At 36.7% G+C, this 20,437-nt stretch overlaps 1 protein-coding gene across 2 annotated transcripts in view; it reads right to left on the reverse strand.

Moving 5' to 3' along the window:
* The window catches only part of ESR1 (estrogen receptor 1), a 455,293-nt gene extending 435,234 nt beyond the window's left edge, over positions 1 to 20,059 (reverse strand). For both annotated transcript variants that reach the window (XM_027857990.1, XM_027857989.1), the window contains exon 1: positions 19,950 to 20,059. The gene's annotated coding sequence lies outside the window, so the exon portion shown is untranslated. The remainder of the gene's footprint in view (positions 1 to 19,949) is intronic.
* Positions 20,060 to 20,437: the final 378 nt, after the last annotated feature.

Consider the following 20,437-nt stretch of genomic DNA (forward strand, 5'->3'; position numbering starts at 1 on the left):
ACTGGATTGCAGGTTTCTTAAGGATAGAATCTATATTTTTTTTATCTTTTATGCTCAGCATCTAAAAAACTTCCTATATCTAGCTGGAACTTAATAAATATTGAAATGCTTATTGAATTAAATTCAGTTAGGAGGGATGATTATAGGGGGAACTCAGAGACTGAAAGAAGAAAGGATAGTGATCTACCAAGAGAGTCATGTATGACTTTGAAACAACTCCAGACTTCTGGTGCCAAGATGGCAGAATGAGGAAGGAACCCTCTGAAGGCCTTTCAAATCCACCCCCCCAAAACAACTAGAAAACCTCCTCAGAATTGATCTAGGAAAAGGGAAGCAGCTTATCAGCATGGCACGAAGAGTCTGTCTCACTCGGGTGGGAGGGGAGAGAAATTTAAGAGCAAGAGCAGCAGCCACAATCAGAGTATGGGGTCTGCAGCAAGGTTCTAAGACTGTGAGAATCCACCAGGGAGACCCCACCCTCCTGCAAGCCAGCAGCCCCCTAGGCAAGTGAGCAGTCTGTGCAGCAAGGCCCCACCCCAGTGACCCCACCCCTAGCACAAGACACCAAGCAGGCTAGACCAAATTGCTAACCAATGGTGAGGGCGCATCCTGGGGCTGGCTAACAGTGAGACCCTGCTCCCGGGGTCTACCAGCAGAAAGATCCTGCTTCCATAGTAACCTAGCAGCAGGGCCCCATCCCGGGGCATACCTTCCTCTAGGGCCAACCACCAGAAAGACACTGTTACCATAGCAACCCAGAAGCAAGGTCCCCTCCCTGGAGCAGGCCAGCAACTAAACCCCACGCTCAGGGATGGCCAACAGGGAGATCCCATCCCCTGATACAAGCAAGAAGGGAAGCTTACCCTCCAGAGAAAGCAAGCAACTAAGCCCTGAAGCCCAGTAAAAGCCAGCAGTAAGACCCAGAGCCCCAGCACAAAAAAGCTTGGTGCAATGCAGGACCAGAGTCCAACTCTCACAAAAACACCAAGTCACCAAAAAAAGGCAGAAAAAGTGAGCAAAACAAAAAGAACTTAACTATGGAAAATTACTGTCTTGATGGGGAGCATCAAGGCATAAAGTTAGAAGAGAACAATAGTGTCAAAATGGCTATGTGCGAAGCCTCAAAGAAAAATGTAATTTGGTCTCAGGCCTGAAAAGAATTTCTTGAAGAGATTAAAAAGGATTTTAAAAAGCAAATCAGAGAAGTAGAAGAAAAATTGGGAAAAGAAATGAGAGTAAATGCAAGAGAATCATGAAAAAAAGAGTCAATAGCATGGGAAAAGTTATACAAAAATTTCCCAAGGAAAATAACTCCCTAGAAAATAAAATAGAATTGGCTAAATAGAAAGGGAAATACAAAAGCTCATTGAAGAAAATAATTCCTTAAAAGTTAGAATTGAACAAGTGGAAACTAAAGACTCTATGAGACATCAAGATACAATAAAACAAAACCAAAAAAAGTTTTAAAAAATGAAGAAAATGTGAAATTTCTTATTGGAAAAACAGCTGACCTAGAAAATAGATCCAGGAGAGATAATATTAGAATTGTTGGACTACCTGAAAGGCAGAATTAAAAAAAAAATCCTTGAAAACATCTTTCAAGAAATTATCAAAGAAAACTGCTCTGATATATTAGAACCAGAGAACAAAATAGAAATTGAAAGAGTTCACAGATCACCACCTGAAAGAGATCACAAGATGAAAGTTCCCAGGAACATCATAGCCAAATTCCCAGAGCTCACAGATCAAGGAGAAAGTCTTGCAAGCAGCCAAAAAGAAACAATTCAAATACCATGGAGCTGAAATCAGGATTACATAGGATTTGGCAACTTACATTGGAAGGCTTGAAATATGATATAATGGAAGGCAAAGGAATTAGGAATGCAACCAAGGATTAGTTACCCAGCAAAACTGAATATAATCTTTCAGGGGGGAAAATGGAGATTTAACAAAATAGAGAGGACTTTCAAGCATTTCTAATTGAAAGACCAGAGCTGAATACAAATTTTGATCTCCAAATACAAGATTCAAGGGAAACATAAAAAAGTAAAGAAAAAAACAAGAGAGAACATAAGAAATTCAATAAGGTTAAACTTTATATTTCTATATGGTAGGATAATATTTATAACTCTTAACAACTTTATTACTATAAGAGCAATTAGGAGTATATGTAGACAGATGTTGTGGATATAAGAAGACTTTGATGAGATGATACCTCACAAAACAAAGTAAAAGAATGAGGAAGAAAATTGCCCTCAAAGAAGAAGGTGGGGTGAGACTGAATGGGGTAAATTATCTCACATAGAAGAGGTATGAAAAACCTACTATCATCGAAAGGAAGATGGAATCATGGTGGGCAAAGCATAAGTCTTATTCTCATCAAAATTGCCTCAAAGAGGAAATAACATAAACACTGGGTTGGATATAGAAATCTATCTTTTTCTATAAGGAAGTAAAAAAGGATGGGCATAACAGAAGGGGGAGGGGGACTGATAAAAGGGAGGGTATATTGGGGAGGGTGGTGATCAGAAGTAAAACACTTGTGTGGAGTGAAAAGGTGGGGGGTAAGACCTAGAGGTGAATAAATGATCAAAAAATGGCATGGAGGGAAATGCATAGTTAGTTAGCATAACTATAAATGTGAATGGGATGAACTCACCCATAAAACGAAATCAAATAGCAGAATGGATTAAAAACCAGAATCTTACAATATGTTGTTTACAAGAAACATATTTGAAGCAGAGACAAACACGTAGGGTAAAGGTAAGGGACTGGAGGAGAATATATTATGCTTCAGCTAAAGCAAAAGAAAGCAGAGGGAGCAATCCTGATCTCAGAGAAAGCAAAAGCAAAGACAGATCTAATTAAAAGAGATAAGTAAGGAAATTATATCTTGCTGAAAGGTACCGTAGACAATGAAGTCATATCAGTACTAAACATATATGCATCAAATGGTATAGCATCTAAATTTTTGAAGGAGAAGTTGGTTGAGTTACAGGAGGAAATAGATAATAAAGCTATATTAGTGGGGGAAGTTAGTTAGTGGGGGAAAAATCCTCAAGGCCAAATGGATTCACAAGGAAATTCTACCAAACATTTAAAGAACAATTAATCTCAATACTATATAAACTATTTGGAAAAAATAGGAAAAGGAGTCCTACCAACTTCCTTTTATGATAGAAATATGATGTTAATACCCAAACCAGGAAGAGTCAAAATGCAGAAAGACAATTATAGACCAATTTCCCTAATGAATATTGATGCAACAATTCAAAATAAAATACTAGCAAAGAGATTATAGCAATATATCACAAGGATCATACACTATAACCAGGTGGGATTTATACCAGGAATGCAGGGCTAGTTCAATATTAAAAAAACATCTATCAGCATAATTGACCATATCAATAATAAAACCAACAGAAATCACATGATTATCTCAATAGATGCAGAAAAAGCCTTTGACAAAATACAGCACCCATTCCTATTAAAAACACTAAAGATCACAGGAATACATAGAGCTTACCTTAAAATGGTAAGTTATATTTGTCTAAAACCATCAGCAAGCATTATCTGTAATGGGGATAATCTAGAAGCCTTCCTAATACAATCAGGTGTGAAGCAAGGATGCCCATTATCACCTCTATTATTTAATATTATACTAGAAATGTTATCTATAGCAATAAGAGAAGAAAAGGTATCAAAGGAATTAGAATAGGCAATGAGGAAACAAAGCTATCTCTTTTTGGAGACGATGTAGTGTTGTACTTAGAAAATCCTAAAGAACCAACTGAAGAACTACTTGAAATTATTAACAACTTTAGCAAAGTTGTGGGATACAAAATAAGCCCATAAAAATCATCCATTTTTAGATATTACCAACAAAGTCCAGCAGCAAAAGATAGAAAGAGAAATTCCATTTAAAATAACTGTAGACAATATAAAATACTTGGGAATCTACCTGCTAAGACAAACCCAGGAACTATATGAACACAACTGTAAAACACTTTTCACATAAATAAAATCAGATCCAACTGGAAAAATACCAATTGCTCATAGGCAGGTCAAGTCAATATAATAAAAGTGATAATTTTACCTAAATTAATCTATTCAGTGCCACACTTATCAAACTATCAAAAAAATTATTTTATAGAGCTAGAAAAAAATAACAAAATTCAGCTGAAAGAACTAAAGGTCAGGAATATCAATGTAATTAATTGGGGGGGGGGGGAATGTGAAAATGGTGATCTAGCCATACCAGATCTCAAATTGTATTATAAAGCAGTGATTATCAAAACTATCTGGTACTGGTTAAAAATAGAGTGGTGGATCAGTGGAATAGATTAGATACAAATTACATTATAGTGCATGACCACAGGAATCTAGTATATGATAAGCCTAAAGATCCAAGCTTTTGGAACAAAAACTCATTATTCAACAAAAACTACTGGGAAGACTGGAAATGGTATAGCAGAAGCTAGATATGGACCAACATCTCACACTGTGTACCAAGATGAGGTCAAGATAGGTGCATGATTTACATATAAAAGATGATACCATAAGCAAACTAAGAGAGCATGGAATAGTTTATCTGTCAGATTTACAGATAAGGGAAGAATTTAGGACCAAATAAGATATAGAGAGCATTACAAAATGTAAAATAGATCATTTTGATTATATAAAACTAAAGAGGTTGAATAAATAAAACCAATATAACCAAAACTATAAGGAAAACAGAAAACTGGGGGTAACTTTTTACAAGTACCTTTGATAATGGCCTCATTTCTCAGATATATAGGGAATTAAATCAAATTTATAAAAATACAAGTCATTTCCCAGTTTATAAATGGTTAAAGGATATGAATAGGCTATTTTCAGATAAAAAAATCAAAGCTATCCATAGTCATATAAAAAAGCTCTAAATTACTATTGATCAGAGAAATGCAAATTAAAACAACTCTGAGGTACTACCTCACACCTGTCAAAGTGGTTAATATGACAAAAAAGGAAAATGTTGGATTTTGGAGGGCATGTGGGGAAAGTGGGACACTAATGCATTTTTGGTGGAGTTGTGAACTGATCCAACCATTCTGAAGAGCAATTTGGAACTGTGTCCAAAAGGACTATGAAACTGTGTATACCCTTTGATCCAGCAATACCACTGCAAGGTCTATATCCCAAAGACATCCCCAAAAAGGGGGAAATGACCTATTTGTACAAAAATACTTATAGCAGCTCTTTTTGTGTTGGCTAAGAATTGGAAATCAAAGGGATGCCCATCAATTAGAAAATGGCTAAACAAGCTCTGGTACGTGACTGCAATGGAATATTATTGTGCTATAAGAAATGACAAGCAAGATGATTTCAGAAAAACCTGGAAAGATCTACATGAACTGATGCATAGTGAAATGAACAGAACCAAGAGAATGTTGTACATAGTAACAGCAATATTGTTTGATGAAGAACTGGGAATGACTTAGCTATTCTCAGAAACACAATGATCCAAGACAATCCCAAAGGACTAATGATGAAGCATTATTATTTGCCAGCAGAGGAAGAACTGATATTGTTTGAATATAGAATCATGCTATTTTTCACTTTCTTTCATGATTTTTCTTTTATTCAACTCTTCTTGTACTAAATGACATATATGGAAACTTTTTACATAATTACACACGTATAGCCTATATCTGATTCATACCATCTCATGAGGGGCAAGGGGAGGGAGGGAGGGAGGAATAGAATTTGGAAAGCAAAACTTTAAATAAAAATGTTTAAAAATTGAAGAAAAAAAAGAAACTACTCCAATGGCTTTAATACCATTGCTACTCATGTTGCTGATGCTGTCATCAGTATCTCTTGCCTCCTTCCTTCTCTTACCCTTCTCTCTATTCTTGTTCTTTTCAGGTCTAATTGCTTTTAAAACGTCTCCTTTCTCCTCCATTTCTTCTTAATGAGTGCTGAGGAATGGCATGCATTCACCTAGGTTGTCCTGGCACACGACTGCAGGCAGCCTGTGCGCAGAAGTAATAAGCCCTGGTCATTTCCTCCATAGTTTAACTTCGAAGTTGTTTACCTTTCTTCATAGCTCAAAAATCCTAGTAAAAAGAATTAACAATTGTACCTTTTTAAGATTTCCAAGGCTGGGGGGAGGGGACAGCCTGTAACTTTTCTTACTTTGAGTCCAGTCAAAGTCTCCAGGCTGCAATACAACAGGCTGAAAGTTAATTCAGTTATGCGTACCCACTGACAGTTAAGAGCTGCCATTCGGGCACAACTCGCTTGACCTGCTCACCAACCATGAGGTACATAGATGAGGGTACAGCCTGCCATGGCAAACTGCTTTGGATATCTTGATTAGCCACTGATTAACTTCTCCCCTCCACACACACCCAACCTAGAAACCTCCTCTCATTATTACTGAAGAATAGACTAGCTTCAACCAGAGGTTTCCTGAAGTTTTAGAAGCAGCATCGCATGATGGCTAGAACACTAGATTTGGAGTTCAGAAGACCTGCAATTCAAATCCTGCTGTCAATACTTATTAGCTGTGTAAACCTCTTTCCTCCCAAACCTCTTAGCTTCAGTTTCCTTATCTGCAAAATGGGGGTAGGAATATATCTTCAGTACTTCTCTCACAAGATCCATGTGGGACTCAAATGAGACAATGTGTGCAAAGTACTTTGTAAATCTTGAAGTGCTATATGAATATCAGTTATAATGCCTTATCTAGAGTAAAAGAAAAATCAATATAAGATCAAAGTTGTTGAATTGAATTTCACTGGAGTTGAATTTCACAATACCATTGTGCGATTATGAAGTTACTACCCAGGCCAATATGCACCTATTCCTGATATAAAGTATTTGTTTGTACTACAGATAATGCCTCATAGTAGCCACTTGATACATTTTTGCCCCAAAGTCCTAGGAACTGTCAAATGGTTCAATGTCAGCAATCAATATGATTTTATCAGTGGAAATGACATTAAGGAAGATGCATTACCATGATGAGGGCAGCTGGGGGCACAGTAGAGAGAGTGCCAGGTCTGAAGTTAGGAAGACTCATCTTCCTCAGTTCAAATCCTCAGACACTTAATCAGTAGCTGTGTGAACCTGAGCAAATCACTTAATGCTGTTTGCCTCAGTTTCCTTATCTGTAAAATGAGCTGGAGAAGGAAATGGCAAACCATTCCACTATCTTTACCAAGAAAACCCCAAATGGGGTCACGAAGAATTGGACATGACTGAAACAACTCAACAACAACATTACCACGAAGCACAGTGGAGAGAGAGCTAGACCTGGAGTCAAGAAGACCCCAGTTCAAGTGCAGCTTCAGACACTTATCAGCTGTGGGACACTGAGCAAGTTGCTTAACCTTTGTATGCCTCTATTTCTTCATCTCTAAAATGGGGATAATAATACGTCACAGGGTTGTTGTGAGGATCAAATGAATGAAAATTTGTAAAGCACTTAGCACAGTGGCCAGCACATAATAAGCACTTGTTTCCTCCTCCCTGTCCATCTACTTTGCTACTGCATTCAGAGAAATTTTTCTAAGGGATCTTTCTAGCTGATTTGCAGCTGACATTTCCTATGTGCATTAGAATGTGAACTCCTTGAGAGCAGGGACTATCTCTACTTCTCTGTTCATACTTCCAGTGCTTAGTACAAGGCTTTGCATCTAAGTGTTGGGTAAATGTTCTACTCATTCATTCATTCAATAAATACTTGCTGATTGACTGACGCCACCTTTGTCTCTCTGACACTACCACATCCTTGTGGATTCTGCAGGTTATGTAACAATGATAAATGTTTCTTTTCATTTGTCAGCTAAATGTAGATCTACTGTTACCCTCAAATATCCTGAATACTATACACATCACAAGGGCTTTTTAATCTTCTGTGCGAAGGTTTGGAACCAAGCTTTTCCACAGATCTTTGACTGCCAGCAATGTTTCGTTTGACAGTCTTTGAAAGAGGAAAAACAAGGAACTGGCCTGGCAATTTTTAATCAGCATATGGTTATGATATAGTAAAATGGCTTTTTGTCTGTCCAAGTGACTTTTAAGGGAAGCCATATCCCTAAGTATTTTGAGGAGACAATAAATAAATGCAGCAATTGATTTTTAGAGTGATGGAGGATATAAGTGCCATTTCATTTTTTAAGTAAAAATTAAAATAAAATGTATGAAAGATCCATAATTTGAAAGTGACATCCTTTCTTGGGGTTCAGAGGCAACATGGTATAGCAGATAGAGGGATGGCCTTGGAATCAGGAAGACCTGGGTTCAAGTCCTATTTCTAACACATATTAGCCATGTGCCTAGCAAGGAGTTGAATATCTTTGTGCCTGGTACCAATGAGACTGAATTCCAGATCTGTATTAGTGGACAGAGTTTCTATCCCAATATTTCCCAGAACCAAAAGGATGAGGGTTAAATATGGTTTTTCTTATTCATTCCAAGCAACTTACAAGGGAAATAAGGAAGACAAAAAAATAAAGTCAGAAAAAACTATTGTGTTTTAGTAGACAGGGTGAAATTTCTTTTTGGGAGAAGACTGAATCCAATGGCTGAAATGAGATTTCTTTTGGATTATCTTCCCATATTAATTTATTCTATGTTATTTGTATCTATAATTGAGAATTGTAGGTATACCATTAGTGTATTGAATACCGAATAGTATCATTTCAACTCCAGTGGGTTTGAAGATGGTGGTATTTCATAGACTTTACTCTGCTGTTTGATAATTTATTGTATTTATTATTATCATTATTGTTATTACCAAGTGATCCTCATTGTTGGAGATTAATTACTCAATGCCCTACACTTGCTTGAGGGGTGGGTGAAATTAGTGAGAACTGGAGAGAAGAAAGAACTGAGCTCATCAAGCTTCCAGCATCAAGAAAGAAAACATATGAGACCAACCTCTCCTCAGGTGCATGAAGGGAAAAACACTCTGAGAAGAAGTGGGCATGTTGAGGAACTGAAAATCTCTAACATGTCCCTATTCCCAGCTTGCTACACTACAACCTTTAGGGAATTTCCCCCTGAGGGAGATCTAAGACTCTCTGTCTCAGTTAAACTGAGTTATCTCACTCTCAAAGGAAGAGCTTCAATCTTTTTTGTTTTGGTATATAATTCCATGTGTATACCTTTTTCTGATTTCTGTTTTCTATCTGTTTGGATAAATAAGTTCATTTTCTATTTTTTATGTGTATTCATTGTGGAATTGGCATTAGGTCGAAAGGAGTCAATTCTCATATATAGGTTGGGGCTCTCCTAAGATAATGATCAGAAGTGTAGCTTGAATCTAAAAATTAATTCCACTAGACTAATAACATTTAAAGAAGATAGATACAATTCCAGGCACATTTTCCTCTCTAAGGAGAGCAGAGTGGTCAACTTCTGACCCCAACCTTCTGTTTCCTCTCCCAGTAGGAATCAAGGTCTCCCTTGGAGAAGGGTGGTGGAAGAAGATGTGAGAGGTGTCTATTCTTGTCTCCCTATGAGTCACATTTAGACAGATTTATGTGGTTACACATAACTTACATGGGAAAAACAAAAATGTCAACAGCATAGCCCTTCCCTTATCTATAAGACAAATAAATAGGTAGGTAGGTAGAGCCATTTAAAGGAAAATCTCTGCCTACTCAATATGTTAAATGCATTTTTTTCAGGAGGGAAATTAGAGCAAGTCCTATTGTCAGGTACAATGATAAAGGATCATTAGCACCACAGCTAAAGTGATCAGTATTGAGCTACCAATATCAAAGAGAATTGATTCACTATATGTAGAAACATAACCATCAATTTATGGGATTTGTTAGGATTTCTTTCACTTTCATACAAAGAATTATAGCAAATTACTTGAGTGTAGTGTACACTAGTGTATGGTGTACACTGTAGAAGAAAGAATGCTAGATTTGTAGTTAAAGAAAGGTTCTGTGTTCAAATTCTCCATGGCTCTGCATGGGACCTTAGGAAAATCAGTCCATTAGATAAGTGATCAAAAGACAAAAGAAATGCGAATGACTAAGATCCATTCTGGAAAATGATTCAAATCACTAATAATAAAATAAATAGATAGATTTCCAAGTCTCACATCACATCCATCAAATTTATAAAAATTATTTTAAAATGGAAATAGTTTTGGAGAGGTTGTGGTAATGCACATGTATCAATACCCTCTAAAGGTTAGAATTCGTTTAACTATTTTAAGGAACAATTAGTAAGTATGCAAGAAAAGTTACTAAACAGTTCACACCCTCTGACCCTGGGATTCCATCCATGATGATTTACTCCAGGGAGCTGAATGACAGAAAGGAAGGTCCTATATGTAACAATGTATGTAACAATAACTCTTTGTAGGAAGAGGAAGGGGGGAAGGAGGAGGAGGAGGAAAAGAAGAAGAAGAAGAAGAAGAAGAAGAAGAAGAAGAAGAAGAAGAAAAGAAGAGGAAGAGGAGGAGGAGGAGAAAAGAAGACGAAGAGGAGTAGAAAGAAGAGAAGAAAAGAAAAAAGAAGAGGAAGAGGAAGAGAAGAAGGGAGAGGAGGAGAAGGAGAAGGAAGAGGTTAGCTGACCAGTCAGGGAGTGAGTGGACAAATTGAAATATATCAATATAATGGAAGATTATTATCCTGTAAGAAATAACAAAAATTAGAAATTCTGAGAAACTAGGGAAGAATTATATGAAATGATGCAGAGTGAAGAACCAAGAAAACAATGATTACAATAATGTAAAGGAAAACAAAACTAAAAGACATCAGAAATGAGATCAATTCAATGACTAATTGTGATTCCAAAGGACTAATGATAAACTATATTTCTCTCCACTTAGTAGAGAAAGTAGAGTCAATATGTTGTTACGTTTGGCTTAACTATATTCTGGGTTTTTCGGGGCAGAAAGGAAAATAACATTTTAGGAAATAATAGCTATGTAAAAAAATTAATAAACTTTTCTTAAAGTTATTTAACCTCTATGGGAGATCTAAACAATTGAAGAAATTTTAATTGCTCATGGATAGGCTGAGCCAAAAATGATAAAATTGACAGTGCTACCCAAATTAATTTATTTATTTGGTGCCATACCAAACTACCAAAAACATTTTATAGAGCTAAAAAACTAGTAAGAAAATTCATTTGGAAGAACAAAAGCTCAAGAATATCAAGTGAATAATAGGAAGGAAATGTGAAGGAAGGTAGCCTAGCAATACCAGATCTCAAGCTGTTTTACAAAGTAGTAATCATCAAAACAATCTAGTACTGGCTAAGAAATAGAGTGGTGGATCAATGAAGTAGATTAGGTACATAATACTCAGTAGGTAATGACCATAATAATTTAGTGTTAGATAAATCCAAAGATCCCAGCTTTTGGGACAAAAACTCACTATTTGACAAAAAAAAAAAACTGCAGGGAAAACTGGAAAGCAATTTGGCAAAACCTAGATATAGACCAACATCTCACACCACATACCAAGATAAGGTCAAAATGGATACATGATTTAGATATAAAGGGTGATATCATAAGCAAATTATGGAAGCATGGAAATTTTTTCATGTCAGATTTATGGATAAGGGAAGAATTTATAACCAAACAAGAAATAGACAGCATTGCAGGATGTAAAATGGATAATTTTGATGACATCAAATTAAAAGGGTTTTGTACAAATAAAACAAATGCAGCCAAGATTAGAAGAAAAGCAGGAAACCGGAAAGGGGTGGTTTACAGCAAGTTTCTCTGATAAAGGCCTCATTTATCAAATATACAGAGAACTAAGTCAAATTTATAAGCATATAATATCAATTGATAAATGGTCAAAGATATGAACAGGCAGTTTTCAGAAGAAACCAAAGCTATCTATATTCACATGAAAAAATGCTCTAAGTTACTATTGATTAGAGAAATTAAAATTAAAACAGCTCCAAGGTACCATTTTAAGCCTATCAGATTGGCTAATAAGACTGAAAAGGAAAATGATAAGTATTGGAAGGGATGAGGAAAAATTGGGACACTAATGCACTGTTGGTAGAGTTGTGAACTTATCCAACCTTTTTAGAGAACAATTTGGAACTATGCCAAATAGGCTATAAAACTGTGCATACTCTTTGACCCAGTAATACTACTACTAGTTCTGTACCCCAAAAAGATCAAAGAAAAGGGGAAAGGACCTGTATATACAAAATTATTTATAGTAGCTTTTCTTGAAGTGGCAAAGAATTAGAAATTGAAGGGATGCCCATCAATTGGGGAATGGCTGAACAAGTTGTAGTATATGATTGTAATAGAATACTATCATGCTATAAGAACTGATGAGCAGGATGTCATCAGAAAAACCTGGGAAGACATATAACTGATGTAAAGTAAAGTGAGCAGAACCAGGAGAACGTTGTATATGGTAACAGTAATATTGTACATTGATCAACTGTGAATGACTTAGCTATTCCCAGCAATAGAAGGACTTATGATGAAAAATGCTATCCACCGCCAGAGAAAGAACTGATAGAGTCTGAATACAAATCAAAGTAATTTGGGGGGGGGGGGTGTTTTTGGTTTTTATGGTCTGTTTTCTTTTGCAACATGGTTAATATGGAAATATGTTTTGCATGACTGCACATGTATAATTTAAATCAAATTGCTTGCCTTCTCAAGGAGGGGGGAAAGGAAGGAGGTAGGAATTTGGAACTCAAAAAAATTTTAATAAATGCTAAAACTTATTTTAAATAAAATTGGAAAAATAAAATATAAAAATTTCCCCCTAAAAAAACTTTTATGGGGCTCAGTTTCCTTTTCTACAAAATGTGACGTTTAGACTAAATGAGCTCTAGGGTCATTCCTGGATCTAAATTCAGTGATTTACAAAGTAGCTTCTTCAATTCCTAAATTTACTAAATTTGGTATCTAAAGGCTTTTATTAATTTCTCCTATAGCACTAGAATGTGTCTATATTCAACTTGCTATAAAAGAGCAGTATCCAGGCTGGGGATCCATTTTGTGTTTCCCTCTGATGCACAGATTTTCCTCCAAAAATAATGAAAGTGATTGAACTGTCTTCATTATATATTTCTGATGGTCATTTCATTCCAAACCCTCTGCTATTAAAAAGCTTCATATTTCCTTTTATAATGCTGTATGTGGAGAGAATAGCAAAGGCTATCCTAGCTAAAATGTGTCACAAAAGTGAATGACAGGCATATATAATGAAGGTAAAAATGTAAAACAGAAGAAGAAACTAATGGCCCTGATGGCTTTACTTGATTTTTTGCTCTTGTTCATAATTTCTTTTGCTTGTCAATTAGGTAAATTCTTAGGAGAGAAGAAATCCTCTTCATTCTACCTTCTATAGAACTTGTATAGGTTAGCTTTCTTTGGTGGGAGGGAGGGGTGCAAACCCCAGGATGCATTTAGGGGACACAGATTCACAATTAGGGATTTAACAGATAGTTGTCTGGGATCAAGAGCCTTGAGTGAGTAGCAAGATACTGCTAAAATAATGGTTTCATTTTAGCCTATCATATTTTGCTGACTTTTCTTGGTTTCCTGGTTAGATGTGGTGGCTCAAAACTCCTGTTTCCTAAAGAAGCTTTCTAGCCACTCCAGTCCAGTAGATGGTAGCAAATGGCAGCAGTTAGTCTTAAAGAGGCTAAATGGCCCTGAACATGCTAAGTGGCTGAAACCCAGCAAATGGTAGCAGAGAGCAGCTTGAAAAAACACAAGTTAAGGAAAGATACTAGCTTTGATGACACAATATAAAGTAGAGATGTGAATCCAGCAGAGAATACTGTTAGCTCAGTAGCATTAGAGCTATGAGTTACCCGTGCCATCCACATACCCTAGACCCATGTGTCCCTATGTATGTACTCTCTAAGTATGTTTCCTAGTCACATATGTTCTCTGTGTGATTATCTTCCCCCACTGATGATATGATAACTTGAGGTGGTATGTACCCCACATATGCAAGGAAAATTCTTTTCCTGTCATTATATTTTGCAATATGATTAACATGTCTTTTTGCTTTGAACTAATGTTTTCCAAAAAAAATAAACACATTGCTAGAAACTCACGTGCTGTGGTTCAGAGTAGGTACTGCTCTAAGGCACAGTGTTCTTCAAACCTGCTGTAGTTTTTCTGGGAGCCTACATGTGGGGAGGGGGAAGTAGGTGTTACATGTATAAGGACTCTCATGTACAAAACATCTGAGGGTAAAAAAAAAAAAAGAACTATTTAACCTCAACTTTGTTTTTTTCCATCTAAAACATTAGTATGTCTGTGTCTTTTCCAATTTAAGGCAGCAGTGATCTAATTTATGAACCTTTTTCCCAATAAAAAAAACAACAAATGGAAAATTTAACATGGAATTTAGGAGTCTTTGGAATTAGCAGGTACACACTGACAGATTTACAGGGGGCGATGCACTGATAGCTACATTTTAGGAGTGGGAAACAGCTGCTTCAAGGAAGTAGTTTATGTTTCCCATATCACAGAGAGCAGAAAGCACCCCAGTCATGCAGCGCCGTTAGTAATTATTGCCTAAAACTGTACAACAAAGTCCGTTCTCTTGGATTTGAAACACTATCCCATTTTTCCCCATTAAAATCTTGGAGAAAAAGAAACTGCTCTATGAGGATGCAATTAAGAAAACAACAGGCTTTCAAATTAAGAAGTTTTAAATATGTGACATGAAAACAAGGTCAAGTAGCCACAATCCCCAACTAAACTATAGCCAAATCCAGCTACCAAGAAGTCAACAAGTTCTTACTAAGTGCCAGGCTTCTGTCATGTCAGATCGTGGAATGGCCTTGCTCATCCCTACTTAGTGACTACCCTAACAAGGGTGAAATCTTATTCCTGAAAACAGTCGAAACCAGGCATGCAGAAAAAAATTAATAGAGTTAGAGCAATTCTGCACAAATATGAAGCAAATGGGGTGGATTCTCTTTCTCCCAGGCTCCTAGGCAGTTCTAATAAAGAACTTAAGAGCAAAAGAAAATTGGAAATTATCCAGTGAAATTGGGTTTTGGAGACTACCCAAATTGACTTGACATTTCACCCTCTGTTTTAAGCCTCTATTTTCCCTCCAGTAACTTTTTGGTTATGCATTATCTGGTTTTGGCTGTCTACACCACCCATTTCATCAGATAGTTGCTCAACCCCTCTACTTGGATTAAAGCCGGGTAGGCCTGACTTAAGATTGATGAAGACAGTCAGTGTTCTCTTTTGATCTCCCTAGCAGTCCATATTCCACTGAATAATCTGTTGCAAATCCTGAATACAAGGATTGACATCAACTCCAAATCGTGTCATAACAAGACACTCCTCAGATTTATTCCAGACTCTGTGAATTCTTAACTAATCAGAAGTCCATATTTCAGTTTGGTCAGAGACAAGACATTTTTCCTCAGTTGTCTTCTCAAGAGCTTTGAGGGTCCCTGGAGTAATTTTTCTCCTCTGAAATCTACACTTTATAGGCCAAATGTTCTAACGGGCAATCTGCCACTAAGGTCTAAGCCTTGCAGATGTTTTCTTGTGACCACACTAAATACCAGTCCTCTGAGAAACAGCCTGATAAGTTAGCAGTAAATTTAGGACTCTGGAGTGAGATAAAGAACTCAAATGCAGCTCACTTTACCTACAGGTCTGGAAGAAGGCTTTGAAATACTCTAAGGCAGTGAGTACCCAAGTATCTGTGATAATGGGTAAGAATCACATCAATAAATCTAAGTCGAAAATAATCCCCAAACCTCTTTCCTACTTAACAGTTTCATTCTCCTTCCTCACAAAACCTATCACTAAAGCTGCTAACAAGGAAATAGCTGGCAGATTCATTTGACCTTCATTGACTTCTTACGACCTAACAAAATGGAAGGGCCGAAGGACTAATAAAAATGACAAAATGCAAATAGTGGGAAGAAGGAGAAAGCAAAGAAAAGGGTTCAGCAATTCTAAAACCACTAAAGAATTGGTAGACAGTAAACTCCTTGAGGACAGGGATTGTTTTGTATTCTTTCTTTGTAGTGCTTGGAACAGTTTCTGGCACATATTAGGCACTTAAAAAATGCTTGAAGAAACAACCAATAGTAATACACATTAATATTTGTTAATGATTATTTGTTAATAATTCATAATATGAATATGTTCATAAAATATTTTGCTTTCTGGGTTTTGTCCCTAAAAATATCACAGTGATTTTTTTTTAAAAAAAGTTTTACTCATGAGCCACATTTGTAAGTGCCTAAATTTTTAAGTGCTAGATTTATGAAGCCAAAATAGTATGGAGGATAACTTCAACCCAACCAAAACAGTGTAGAATTCCATGATAGTACCATCTCCTGGAAACTGGCCACTCAACATCTAAAATTCTTCTCCAATCAACCATGGCAAAAGGATTCTTAGAATTTCTCAAATGGAACATTCTCTCACAAGTAGAATATCATCACTTCAGATTTTTGGCAACATGACATATTGTATTTGGCCTTCCTGTCCCCCATATTTCCTTGCTTGTTATTTGCCGTCACCCATCACCCTCCTTGGAAGAGAACAGAGGAGTGGAAGAGAAAAAAGTACAAGCTGTTCCTTTTCCTTTACCCTCAAACCACTGGACTCCTATTCCCCCATTCCCATAACAGAAGAACACTTCTAGGCAACTACAAGAGTAGGCAACTACAAAGCCCATCTTTCCATTTGGAATACTGAACCAAAGGAATAATGATGTATGAATTCTTTTTTAATAATCACCATCAATCATCATCATCATCATCACGTTTATGAAGTGCTTTGAGATTTAGAAAGTGCTTTGCATATGCTATCATATCCTCTCAACGACCCTGTAAGGGAAATGTTCTTATTATCTCCATTTTACAGATTAGGAAATAAAGGTCAAGAGAGGTTGTGTCTTGACCAAGGTCACAGCTAGCTAATAACGGGGTAAAGGAGGATTTGAATTCGGGCCCTCCTGACTCCAAGTCTAGCATCATAGTTTACAATTATGCTTATATTTTTTGCCTAACTTGATCAATATTTTAGGATAGCAGCTTCTCAGGGAAAGGGATATAGAATCATAGAATGTTAATGCTGGAAGGAATGCTCAAACATACATACAGAGTTATGATATGGTGCTTTTGCTTGGTACTGAGAGGTCAAATACCTTGGCCAAGATCACGTAGCCAATTTGTATCAGAGGACTCGAATCCATGTCTTCCTGACAACAAGGCTGGCTTTCTATCCGCTATATCATGCTGCCTTAGGAAAGTGCAATCACAGCCTTTCTGAAGTGCAATCAACTAAATTACCTATCCTAGAATGAATAGACAATGCAAAGTATGTGCAGTTTCCCAACTGTACAAATTCTCCTGAGATATTTCCAAGAATGTTAATTGTAGGTGCCCCACCACCACTACTCTCAGCATTATTAAAAGTGAATTTTAAAAGTACCTATTTTACATGGGGCATGATGCCAAATCCTATGCAGACCAAGTTAGACAGTCAAGTTGTGTCCGTCCTTCCTAGAGAAAGATGTCACTCACCCACCCACCATCAGATATAGGCTTTGAGTTTTATTCTCCCTTCCATGACAATAAGCTACACCAAGCTAAATAAATGACCTCGCTCTTTGCCTGATCTTAACCAATTGTTTGCATCTATGAAGTGACTAGACTGGATTAGGGACATATAATCTATGGCTCTAAAACAGAATTATTTCTGTTTAATGTTAATTGAGTAACTCACTATGAGTTCAAACTTAGGACCTTGGCCCCATTAGAACTCTGCTTTAACTAAGTGAGCAGACTGGTTATGGACAGATGCACAGAAGACATACAGATAACATGAAAAAAAAAATGATGGAGGAGCCATCAGAAATTATTTCTAGCATATAGATGTCAAGTGTAAGTGTATTTGAGGGGTATAAAGTAAATATGTTGCCTATCACTCCTGAATTCCCCCCCAAGAATGCAAGTTGTAAAGCTGAGGCTAAATTTTAGGAAATAGGGTTAATGTGAGTAGAAGATAGTTATACAACTATGTCCTTGTTGCTAATTCAAGAAACACGTGATCTGTCCCTCTCCCTGTCACAAATATATATATTTCCACATTGGTAAGAAAAAGATTCTACTGACAAATACTGTTACCTTAAAGCACTGTATAAATGTTATTTTTTATTTTAAAAATTAAGCCTCCTGCTCCCTACTCAACATTAATCATATCTAAATTATTGATAATTACTAATCTTTTTTTTTCACTTAAAAGCCCCCTGACAACTTCTGCTGCAATACTTCATGTGTGTCTAACAGCCTAGTAGGTACCATTCAGATATCCATGGAATAAAATAAATATTAATGAAATAAAACAAAGAGAGGGTACATGAAATAGTGATTTGAGAGTCTGACCCAGAGTAGGGAAGATCTGGGTTCCAGTTCTACCTATGACACTCCCTGATGACATGATCTTCGGTAAATCACTGCTGCCAGGCAATTCTGTAAGACTGTAAGTTACGGGGAAGTTGGGGATTCACATTGACAGAGGCAATTTCCTCACCTGAAAACTCCCTACACTGATGAAATTACGGATCTGAACAACAATGACAAAAAGTGTTGTCAACAAAAACTATCACAAATGATGCTTCCATTTAGCAAATAGAGAAATGGAGGTGAAAAGAAATTAAATAAATCACTCATGAGCAAATAGAAAGTGATTTAAAACAGCCACTTTAATTGCTTTGGTCCTTTGTGCATATTAAAAAAAACACTCAGTGAAGTTTGAATGGTTAGTCTACGATCATACTCATCTTGCACCCAAGCTAGCTTAAAATTAAACCAAAAGAAAAAAAAATTATACCCCAAACAAGACTACTTTCCCAGCAAGCTCCTTCTCAGAATTGTTCTACAAGTCCATTCACTCTTGCCCATGAAGCCACGTGAAATCTGGTGCCTTGATTTAGTAGTCCATGTCGTGATTTAATGTCCAGATATAATCTAACCCTTACATCTATATGCATACATAGATATTTTTAAAATTATATCAACTCTTATGGGGCGGGGGTAGTTCCCTTCTTTCTATGGAGTTAAACTGACAACTAAAATAAGCATTTCCTGAAACTTGTGGCTTTCCTCACACCAAAATGAAAGTGTACAGTCCTTGCTGTGTGCTTTTGCCACATCATTACTGGACTAGCACCATGTGACACTGTCATAGGTGGTACAGTCATTAATGAGGACACCAGCCTGCTGAAACAAACAAACCAGTATTTTTTTTTCTTATTCACACAAAAGACAACTGAAGTCAGCAGTCGAAATAACTTGCTTGAGATTACAAAGCAAATCAATGACAAGGTCCTTCTTCCTAGGCTGATATCACTGGGTTAGGCTGCTTTTTGGAAATCTTCCTTTCCTCTAGAAAACAGCTTGCTCAAAACATTTGGTTGGAACTGCCAAAAGTTATTGTATTTATACTATACCATAACAGGCAGCTGCCACATGTTCATGATAACTTCAGTGCATTCTCTATCAGATCTCATCAATGTGCATGGTTGGCCAAATAGAGAGACTTAGGTGATTGTGGAATATTTCTGTGGATTTCATAGAGAGAGCTGTGTCCAAAAAATATATTTTGTTGGGATCAGTAAGTCCGTCACTACTGCACTAAGAAAAGAGTACCCTTCTTGCCCTCTGACTCAGCTGATTATTATTCCAAAAGTGAATTTCCATTGCATTTAGTTCAGACTTAACACTTGAACATAGTAATACTCTTGCCAACAGACTTTGCAAAATATGCCTCAAGCCATATGAAAAAAGAAAGTGAATGGCTGTAAGCACTAGCGTTACAACATGCTTGTAAATAACATGCACACACACAAATACATATACACACAGATTCCCTCCCCCTAAAAAAAAAAAAAAGAGGGGAAAAAAGAATAGAAAAAGAAAGAAGGGAGGAAAGAAATAGGAGTACCTACTTGGACAGAAGAATCCCCCTCACAGCCTGTCTGTCTTCTTATACTATAGAATATGCAGAAGGAAGGACTATTAACCTTTCTAGCCCATTAAACAGCTTCTGTGCATGTGCCCTTGCATTCTCTGTTTTGGTGAAATCTGCTCTGTGGCAATACACAGGAGGTTGTTATGACCAAGAAATTAGGAAATACAATGCCTCAAAAATGAAGAACTAGCACCACCATTTGACTGGAAGTGGAAAATCTCTTTTTTTAAAATGAAGGCCTGCCTTTTCTCCATGCTAGGCCAGATTTTTTAACTTTCTGAGCACTTCAGCTAGGATAGAGGTTTGACAAAAAGTGGAGTGTGTGTCATTAATCTGCCAGCAAAACTAACATAGTCCAGCTGAAGCATTTTCTGCCTGTAGTAAAGCATAAAGTCTTGACAGAGGTGAATCTAACTAGGAAAAAGCACTCGTTCAGCACATAAATTTTGGTGAGCCTAAATTAGT

This window comes from Vombatus ursinus, unplaced genomic scaffold (genome assembly GCF_900497805.2).
Source record: "Vombatus ursinus unplaced genomic scaffold, bare-nosed wombat genome assembly UNPS02012602.1, whole genome shotgun sequence".
Taxonomy (NCBI): domain Eukaryota; kingdom Metazoa; phylum Chordata; class Mammalia; order Diprotodontia; family Vombatidae; genus Vombatus; species Vombatus ursinus.